This window comes from Galeopterus variegatus, unplaced genomic scaffold (assembly GCF_000696425.1).
Source record: "Galeopterus variegatus unplaced genomic scaffold, G_variegatus-3.0.2 Scaffold6082, whole genome shotgun sequence".
Lineage (NCBI taxonomy): Eukaryota > Metazoa > Chordata > Mammalia > Dermoptera > Cynocephalidae > Galeopterus > Galeopterus variegatus.
Window position 1 is genome coordinate 83,565 of NW_007732193.1, and position 10,928 is coordinate 94,492.

Genomic DNA, 10,928 nt, shown 5'->3' on the forward strand with positions numbered 1-10,928 from the left:
ATAAAGAGGGGAGACTTGGAGAGTGGTATTTTCTATACCAATCTTTCACAAAGTGTGTGCTCTTTAGGGTGCTGTAGTAATATGTGTTGTGTCAAAAATAAAAATTGCGTGGCGTACTCAAATAAGTTTGGGAAGTGCTAGGTTAAACAAAATTAAATAGGCATTTCCTTAGTGCCTATACTAAGTGCATATACTAGTATATGCCGTGACTAGCTAAGAAGGGGATAAAGAGTCCATCACTTCCCAAATTCTTTTTAGTTATTTTAGGGATTGTTCTGCTAAACCGACGTTCTGTGGAATACGACTTCTCAATGCTAGTCAAGGTTAGCTTTAAGCTCACTACAGAACAATTTATTAGGAAAACTTTTCAAAAATACATACTACTGGATCCACCAACACAGATTCTGATTCAGAAAGTTTACAGCAGGTTTAAGGACTCTACTTTTTAAAAGTTCTCAGGTGTTGCCTTGCCTACAGGCAACCCATCCAAGAGCAATGCAACCCCTCCTATAATCCCTTTCTCTTTTTCTTTTCAAACTGTTCTCAGAAAAAAAGGTAGCAAAAAAAAAAAAAAAGAAAAGAAAAGAAAAGGTGGGGGGGATTATTATAATACAATAAATGGTTATTAGTCATAAGCAGCGTGCACAGGACCCAGGATAGCACAGCCAGGGCCCTTGGGCGGGTGCAGACGCTGTGGCTTCCCTTACAAAGAGATGGCTAGAAAATAGAACTTCAATATTTATAAATGCTTCCTCTAAGTGGGCTTCAGGATGCGTGGACCCCATGCACTCAAGGAAATCTAGAATTTGCTGCTAAAAAAAAAGTGTGTGAGGGTGGGGGGAGGACTCTCAATATAGTCATTTACACTAGCTCAAGAGAGTTGTCTGAGCCAGGACATGAGGAACGGCTAAAAAAGTAAGGGATATACTGGTGGGGCCTGGGCTGACCTAGAAAGTGGGTATCTAGCCTAAAGGCTTTCTTTTTGGGTGATTGCATTATTAAAATAGCTTTCCATACATTATCATATTTTACATTAAAACATTTTGTGCATTAAAATTTTTTACTGTGATACTTGTCATAATGTGCCTTTTATTCTGAAATGATTTCAAAGGTGTTAGGCAGTTATGTTTCAGCCGATGTCTAAGATGGTGGTGGGCAGATGGGAGGAACACCCAAAATGGCTGCAGAGAGTTTCAGGTCCCTAGAACAGCACGTTTTCCGAGAATCACCAGTAACCCCCTCCTCCTTCTTCACCACCACATCCCCTTCCCGCAGGTGTGAATTTCTCCACCTATAGAAAAATCCCAACTCAGCTTAAACCCGCTGGCTTCCCTCCCCTTCCTTCTTAGCCAATAGGAACAGTCCAGCTCAGCCCAACTGGATATAAAAGGCCCAGCCTGACTACCCCTGTGCTGCTCCCACTTCCGAGAGGGCAGCCCACTCGTTCATTTTACCTGCCTAATACAGTTTGTTTGAGTCCCTGTCTCCTGGTGTGTTTCTCTTGCGCTCAGCCAGGGTTTTTTCCTTTGGACAGGTACAGAAAATTTGCAAAAATAATACAAAGAACTTGTTTCTCCTGAGTTATTTGAGAGTAAATTGCCTATTTTACCTATGAAATCTTTAGTATGTATTTCCTACAAGCAAGGACATTCTTCACCATAGAACCACAATATAACCACCAAAGTCAGGAAATTTACAGTGATACACTACCACCATCTTATTCTCAGATCACATTTGGGGTTTGTCAGTTGTCCCAGTAATGTCCTTTATTATAAAAGTGTCTTGTGCAGTATCATGTACTATATGTAGCTGTCATGTCTCTCTAGTCTGGAATAGTTCCTCACACTTGATGTAACTTTGACGGTTTTGGCATTTTTAAAAGATTACAGGGGCCGGCCTGGTGGCGCACTGGATAGTGCGCCGCTTGGGAAGTGCGGTGGCGCTCCCGCCCGAGGGTTCGGATCCCACATACAGACCAGTTCCCGCTCACTGGCTGAGCGAGGCGCGGGGGCAACACCGAGGGTTGCGATCCCGTTGCCGGTCCCGGTCCGGTACGGGGGCGACACTGAGGGTTGCGATCCGTTGCCGGACACGGAAAAAGACAAAAAAAAAAAAAAAAAAAAGATTACAGACCAGTTATTTTGCAAATGTTAACCAATGATTAGATTCATGTTGGGAGGTTCTGAGTTTTTGGTAAGACTATCACTGACGATGCTGTGTTCTTTTCGTTTCATCCTATCCAGTGGTACACAATTTTGGTTTGTCCCATTATTGGTGATTATTTGATTAAGGTGGTATCTACCAAGTTCTCCCTTGTAAAATTATTCTTTTTCTCTTTGTAACTAATAAATACTTTGAGACTATGTTAATAAACCATTCTTCATTAAACTTTAAAATAAAAATAAGGAATATACAATAATGTACCTGGCTAGGTTATCCAGAAAACATAATAAGGACAAAGACTGATCAAATAAGCACAGTATGATGATTACTTTTGCACCTGTTGTGCTTTCAAAAACCTTCAGACAGTCAATGCAGATGAAAACTGATAGGTTCTGGACATGACTGGCGCCATTTTACACACATTCAGCACAAAATGGCCACCAGCCTTTCCCTTACGAGAAACCTCATGGTTTCTGAGAAATAGAAACTCCTCCACACCAGCACCAAACCCCTCCCTGATTACATCAGCCTTCCTTACAGTCCATATAAGCCCTCCCACCCCCACACCTGGTGCTGTCTTCCATTTTGAGTGCAGCCTGGAAGATTCTTTTCCTTTAATAAAGCTTGATCGGTACCCAGCATTTTGGCTCACTTTCTTGCAAAAACTAATTATTTCATAACCATAAAAAACATAATTAGGGGGGCCGGCCCGGTGGCGCACTGCTACAGCGGCCGCTTGGGAAGTGCTGCGGCACTCCCGCCGAGGGTTCGGATCCCACATACAGACCGGCCGCTCACTGGCTGAGCGAGGTACGGGAGCAACACTGAGGGTTGCGATCCCGTTGCCGGTCCCGGCACGACACTGAAGGTTGCTATCCGTTGCCGGTTACGAAAAAAGACAAAAAAAAAACATAATTAGGAAAAAGAGTTGTAGGTTTTATATATGAAGAAATTTGAACTATTGCCGCATGGAGTTAGTGGTAATCTGAATTCCCAGCAAAACTTTGAGGCAAAGTCGAATTAGAATATTTTTATTTAACTCACTTAGAACTCATATCTAACAAAGTGAGGATAGTTGTGCTCTCAGTGTTGCTGTTTAATATTTAATCTAAGAATAGGTTCTTTAACTGAGATTTACTTGGAGACCAGTCAGGCCTGAGAACATACTGACCTAAGAAATATACGTGGGTACTTCAAAAAGTTCATAGAAAGATTCGTATTAACTTTTAATTCTATTTTCCCACAAACTTTTTGAAGTATCCTCATACTGCTAAATCTAACCTAAGAGAAAGTGTCTTAGAACTGTTTTGAAAACAAGACAATTTTTCTTGTGAACATTCTGTCTAGAAAGAATTCAGAGAAGAGTGAATGTTTTAACATACTCCTATTTTTACAGTCTGCTTGACGTCTCTTCCAGGTTTCTCTACACACTCAAGCAATTATTCATCTTTCTCTGAAAGGATGGGGTTTGGTTTCAGTTGCTCTTTTGCCTTTTCCATCTCCCTGGTTAGAGGGGTTGGGAATGAGGATCAATTTGTCTATGAGAGGTCACCCCTGATGTGCTCTTCCAGACTGTAAAAAGACTAGAGAGACATAACAACTAAATGTAGCATGTGTTCCAGATTGAATCTTGTAAAGGATTTTATTGGGATAATTAACTTGAACAGACTTTGTGAATTCAATGTTAGTAAGTGTCAGTGATAATTTCCTGATTTTGATCTTTGAATTGTGATTATCTAGAGAATGTCCTTGTTTGAAGGGCTGCACTGAAAGTATTCAAGGCAATGAGCACTATGTTCACAACTTACTCTTAAGTGGTTCCAGAACAAATGTTCTTTGTGCTATTCTTGCAGCTTTTGTGAAGTTTGAAATTATTTAAAAATTAACATTTTCTTTAGCATTTAGAAAATTTATTGTTTGTGTTACTTCGTTGTTGATTTTGTCGGGTTCTCTATATAAACTCTCATATCATCTGAAAATAGTTTTATTTCTTCTTTTTCAAATTTCTATGCCTCTTACTATTTTTTCTTTTTTCATTGTATTGGCTAATACCTCTAGAACAGTGTTCAATAGTAACAGAGATAATGAGCATCCTTGCCTCTTTCCTAACCATGGTGGAAATGCCTCTAGTATTTCCCCATTAACCAGAATGCTGGCTTTATTACCAGAGTATTGTGTTTAGAAAATAAGCATAAATTCCTATGGGCATTGAATTTTGTCATGAGCCTTTTTTTTTTTCCCAATCTGGGGATAATCATATAATTATTCTTCTTACATCTATGAATATGGTATTTATCTTAATAGATTTCCTTATAATAAATGATTCTTACATTCCAGAAATAAATTCTACTTGGTCATGGGATATTTTCTTAATTTGATCTTGGATTATGTTTTCTAATATTTAATTTAGCATTTTTACATTGATATTAGACGATTGCTTGTAAACATATTTACATGTATCATTTTCTCTATACTATTCTTAGGGGAAAACTACATGAAATGGAGGAAAACAGAAAGGACAAGGGAGACAGTATGATGCAAAGATGGACTGGGCTGACTACAGAGTCACGTAGTCCTTGGGGAGGTTGCTGGCCTCCTTCCTTACTCACTGGATGGCCTTAGGGAAATTATTACTCCTCTTCTACCCTCAATTTTCCCACCTGTCAGATAGGAGAAAATATCACAAAAGTTTGTGTGAGAATTAGATGATAGGATGTCAGTAAAGACTTCAGGACATTTTCTGACACAATGTAAGCCCACGTAAACATTGGGATGCTTTATTATAAAGCACTATTTTTCTTCTACTGCTTCTCGCATTATAATAAAGTATTGTTAGGGTAGATGTGTACAGATGTCACAGTTTCCTCAGAAGGCACTGAGCCTCATAGCAGTTTGCTGTTATTACTAAACCACAGAGGAGATAGAGCAGACCAGTTTAGTGAGCAAGGTTTGTCAGCACCACGCTCTCCCAAGTGAGCCAACCAGCCATCCCTATATAGGATCCGAACCCGCGGCCTTGGTGTTATCAGCACCGCACTCTCCCGAGTGAGCCACGGGCCGGGCCTGAGGTTTGTATTTTATCTCTTCTTTTATTCTTTCCCCTTCTAGACTAGCGGTTTGAATTTAAACAGTAAGCTCTTGACTGGCATCAGTAGGGATAGGAGAGGGGACTGAGAAAGGAATGGAAAAGGAAGATAAAGTTTCTTGGCCCCTCCTATGTGCCAGGGACTAATGTAGGTATGTCTGCAGTTATTAGGTGAGGAAAGCTGGAAGGTTGTATCAAGACCACAAAACCTGAGAGAATCATCTTGGGAGGGAGGTGGGTGTGAGCTTAGTCTAGCTAAGAGTTGAGATCTGCTTTTGTTCTTTTCTTCCCAGCCATAATCTCTTCAAATAGAGGGGAATAAAGAGCCGCATTTTGTCTGGGTTGAGCTCTTGGCTACTTTAGCTCTTAGTCAGTGCTCTGAACATTAGGAGGTCACTCCGTGCAGGGCAGCAGTCGTGCTGCTGGGACTCCTGCGTGTGAAGGAGGTAAGGAGAGCACATTTACTGGTGCATTTATTCTGCAAATCTTTATCAGGACTGCAGGGATGAAAATGCTATCTACCACTCTAAGATTGACAGACACAGAGTACTGTGGGACTGCCCAGGAAAAAGGTTGGCCTAAAGAAGGTAGCATTTGTGCTGAACATAGAAGGTTGGAGTTAAAAAGAAAAGAAAAGCTCACGGGAAACAGCACAGTGCAGGTATTTAAAAGCAGACTGAAACAGACCTATGTCTGCATTTTGTCTGTCTCTTCCTTATTGTTGGCGTTAAGTTTTTTTATGTTTCCTAAGCTTTAACTGTGCTGTCTGTAAAATGAGGAAAAAGTACCTAATATATATGGGTTTGTGGTGAAGATTAAAGGAGATAAAGTAGTCAAAACACTTAGCACAGTGCCTGGCATATAAGTCCTTAAACATAATGGCTGTTTTTCATATTGTTATCATCTGATTGTTAGCAGTCTTCAGTTCACGCCTCCATCAATAATCCTTTCCTCAAACCTCAAGCGGCTTCTTTTTTGAAGACTATTTTGTAGAGCAGTTTTAGATTAGCAGCAAAATTGAGAAAAAGGTACAGGGATTATCCATGCACCTCCTGCACCCCGTTATCAACATCCCCCACCAAAGTGACACACTTGTTACAACTGATGAACCTACACCAACACACCATAAGCACCCATCGTTCATAGTTTTGTTTGCATTAGCATTCACTTTTTATTATTACTATTTATATCTATACTAATTTTATTTTATTTTCTGATTTTATATTTATTTATTTATTTTAATTTTTATTGAATCATAATTGGTTATACATATTTTGGGGGTTCAACATTGACATATGTTGATCAAATCAATATTACTTGCATATATATTGCTATAAATCATTCTTATTTTTTATGCTCCTTGTCCAATCTCTCCCCCTCCCCCTTCCCTCTCCCCTCCCACCTCTGATAACCGCAGAATTTCTTCTCTCCTTCTGAAAGAGTAATGGTTACTCTGTTGATTTTTTGCCTAGATGATCTGTCCAGTGCTGAAAGGTGAGTTCAGGTCCCCCAGTATTATCGTAGAGCAGATGCTTCTCTGTTACTCTGGAATAAGCTTTGTGGAAAGAGACATCCTCTTCTTTTCTATGGTCCCTGCTGGTGACTCTCCTTGTGTCAAAGCAAAGACACAAGCTGTCCTTGTGGCTGACAGACCATCTGCACGGTGGTTGTGGCATCTAGCTGCTTTCACGGCAGCTGTGGTTATTGTGGTGGTGGGTGGGCCACTCACATGGAGGTGATGTTTTTGGTATACTCCTTACCCAGTTGCTAGTGGCTCCAATCCTCAGGACCCCAGGTGGGCTCCGTGGCACTGACAGTGTACCTGGTTGTGGGAGGAGGGTTCAGTTCCCAACTGCATGCCTCAGGACCCCAGGCAGGCCCCAGTGTATACTCTGTTTTTTCTTTCAGTTCTGTGTTGGATTATTTGCTGTTCCCACCACTTAAACTCTGCACTGGAACTAATTTGTTGTCCTTTGCTTACTTCTAAAGTGGGGGAACTTCCTGTGGGGACCAGTACTTGAGCTCTGTGGTTGAGCTAAATTGCTGCTTTGCTACTGATTCCCTAGGGAAGGCTTTTTGCGCAGCTCAGGTTTTAATAGTTGACTTTATAGGTACTTCTGGGTTTAGTGAAATCTGCTGCATTTGGGTTGTGTAGAAACTCTCATCTTGTCCTGAGTCTTTTGGTCAAACTGCACCCCATGCAATTATATATTCTTGATCAGTCTCCTCTGAATGGTCTTGTACTGATTGGGGGGTGAATCAGCTGTCCTTACTGTGTCCCAGTATTCTCCTCGTGGGCGTGTCTCCCCCACCACCTGTGCTGCAAACACTTCTCATGGGATGGGCCGTGCTCCATTCCCTTGTGATGACTCACTGGCCTCTGAGTGGCTCCTTTTTTTCATTTGTTGTGGCTCCTCCATCCTATGTGGGTCCACGGGAACCCTATTAGTGGTATTGCTGGCCTGGGAGCCACCAAGGGCCTCTTCTCCCCCGTCACCTCCAAGCAACTTCATCCGAAGGGCACAGCTGCGGCTTTTGCCAGCTCCTGCTCTGTGCGCTCAGCAGCTCCATCCTGGAAACAGCCGGGATTCAAAATGGGTGGAGCAGTTCTTTCTTTCTCTCATCGTGGCTCCTCCTGCTTTCATGTACTCCGTAGGTCTCTCCTCCTCTTCCCCTGAGCTCTAGCAGCCCTAGCTTGGCTGTCATTGCTTTTTAATAGTTGTAAATTGGTTGATTTGTGGAAGAGAGTGATGCTGGGGACCATCTATTCCACCATCTTGACTGGAAGTCAGTGTTCACTTTTAGTGTTGCATGAGGAGGTCTTCAAAAAGTTCGTGGAAAGATTCATATTATCTTTTAATTCTATTTATCCACAAACTTTTTGAAGTACTTTAGTCGTTCACTTTTGGTGTTGCATGAGGAGGTCTTCAAAAAGTTTGTGGAAAGATTCATATTATCTTTTAATTCTATTTATCCACAAACTTTTTGAAGTACTTTAGTATATTCTATGGGTTTGAACAAATGTATAATTACATGTATCCACCATTATAATATCACCCTTTAGCAATCACTCCCTGTCCCTCCTTCCTCTCCACCACAACCAGCCCCAGGCAACAAGTAATGCACTTTCTGTTTCTACAGATTAGCCTATGCTGGGCATTCCATATAAATGGAATCATACAGTAGATGATCTTTGTGACTGGTTTCTTTCACTTAGCGTGCTTTCAATGTTTATCCATGTTGAAGTATGGTGTCAGTACTTCATTCCTTTTTATAGCTTAATAATATTTCATTGTACAAATATACCACAGTTTATTTATCCATATACCTGTTGAAGGACATCTATGTTGCTTCCATTTTTTGGCTATTATGAAAAACAATGCTATGAACATTTGTATTCAAGTTTCTGTGAGAACATACACTTTCATTTATTTTGAGAATATACCTAGGAGTGGAATTTCTGGGTCCTATATCAGTTCTATGTTTAACCTTCTGAGGAACTGCCAGATTGTTGTCCGAAGTGGCATTTTATATTCCTGCAAGCACTGTTTGAGTGTTCCAGTTTCTCCACATCCTCTCCATCACTTATTATAATCCATCTTTTTTTTACAGCCATCCTAGTGGGTCTGAAGTGGTACCATATGATGGTACTGAGGTGCACTTCCCTAATAGCTAATGATGTTCACCATCTTTTCATGTGCTTATTGGCCATTCATATATCTTCTTTGGATAAATATCTATTCAGATCCTTCGACCATTTTGAATTTTAAGAATTCATCATATATTCTAGATACAAGTCTCTTATCAGATATATGATTTGCAAATATTTTCTCCTGTTTTGTAGTACTGATGGTATTGTTTGCGGCACAAACATTTTTCAAGCTCCTTTTTAATATAACTTATGGAAGTCCATATATTTCAGCATTTTATCTCCTTCAGTAATATGCAGGCTGGTAGACTTTCAGTGGAAGACCTGGCCTTGTACTTCATTGACAAGAGTGAGGCCCTTGGTTTGTGAAATCCATTACTCTCAACTCTTCCTGCCACTGACCTACATGGGCATCTATCCTCACCTCCTTCTACCCATTCCATTGATATGAGGACCACTTCTTCTAGTCTAGTCAAGACCAACACTCCACTGGGTTCTTTTTTTTTTTTTTTAAGATGACTGATAAGGGGATCTTAACCCTCGACTTGGTATTGTCAGAACCATGCTCTCCCAGGTGAGCTAACTGGCTGGAAGAAAGTGAGCTGAAATGCCACATACCATTCAAGCTTTATTAAAGGAAAAGAATCTGCCAGGCTGTGCTCAAAGTGGGGAACAGCCAGGGGCTGTCCTGAAAATGGGGGACAGTGGCTAACCTAGGGTGGTGGGAGCTTATATTGGTGTATTGGCACCAAGAGCTGGGTAATGTAATTCCAGGATGGAGATTGAGTTAGGTGATGGGGATGGAGAGTTCTGCACATGCGGAAACGCAGAAAGTTTTGTTTTCTCCAAAACCATGAGACTTCTTGTAAAAGAGAACGGGGGACAGGGATGGGAGGAGATGGATGGCATCATCTTGTACTTGGGCTTGTCTAAATGGTGCTGGTTATGTTACAGATCTATTACTGGCCATCCCTATATGGGATCCGAACCCATGGCCTTGGTGTTATCAGCACCACACTCTCCTCAGTGAGCCACGGGCTGGCCCTTCCAGCTGGGTTCTTGACCCCGTCCTCTCTGTCTCCTCCCAGGACACTGCTCTTAATCCCACTCTTTCTTAGATCTTAACATTTCTCTTTCCCTCTTCCCTCAGCCTATGAACGAGCTTGGCTCGCTCCCTCCCATTTTGAGGAAAAACAAAACTCATGATCTGTGTCCTCTAAATACAAATCTCTAGTCATGTTCTCTACCCTGCACTTCACTTGGATGCTGTACAGGTATATTCCAACTCAACATGTCCAAAATTGAATTCCCCTCCTCACTTCACATCCGCTCCACTTCCTGTATCTGCATTCTTAGATAATGGCTCCATCATACACCACTTACCTAAACCACGCCAGACTTTCCCCTGTGCCCACCTCCCAGGACCAGTATCTCATCTTAGCCCGATGAGTTTTACCTCCCATATATAGCACAATCCGCACCTTACTATCTTAAACAAATGCCCTAGTTTAGTTTCTTTGCATCTTTCCACTGAAATATTGTATAGACCTCTAACTTGTCTTTTTACCTCCAGTTCTGCCACCATTAAGATCCATCCTCATTAACACATCAAAAGCAATTTCAACAAAACCTGATACTTTTTCAGCATTAGACTAGCAGATGGGGTGGGGTTGTCAGCTCACAAGGCAATGAACATGACTAGCTTTGTGACTTTTGGTAACTCCCTTATTGTTCCCCAGCCTCTGGATCCTCATTTGTAAAGTGAAAATGACAATACCTAGTCTCAGAGTCATTGTGAAAATCAAATGAAAAAATATTTGGCATAGCAGGTGCACAAAAATGGAAGCCCTTACATGCAGGTGGGACCATGTCATCTCCTGGGGAACCCCTGAGTCTGCAGAGAATACTGGACATATGAGAGGTGAGGGAGGCCAGACTTAAAGACAGGTGCTCCTCGGGGAGATCTTGATAACAAGAACATTGGTTTACTTCTCTATAATAAGGGGATTTTGTAAAAAATTAAAAGAAATA

General features: G+C 41.3%; 1 pseudogene across 1 annotated transcript in view; it reads left to right on the forward strand.

The window, feature by feature from the left end:
* Positions 1-5,660: 5,660 nt before the first annotated feature.
* Positions 5,661-10,928, forward strand: part of LOC103605803 — a 38,121-nt pseudogene continuing 32,853 nt past the window's right edge. Inside the window, exon 1 of the transcript XR_551811.1 lies at positions 5,661-5,694. The product of XR_551811.1 is annotated as a pleckstrin homology-like domain family B member 2 pseudogene (transcript). The remainder of the gene's footprint in view (positions 5,695-10,928) is intronic.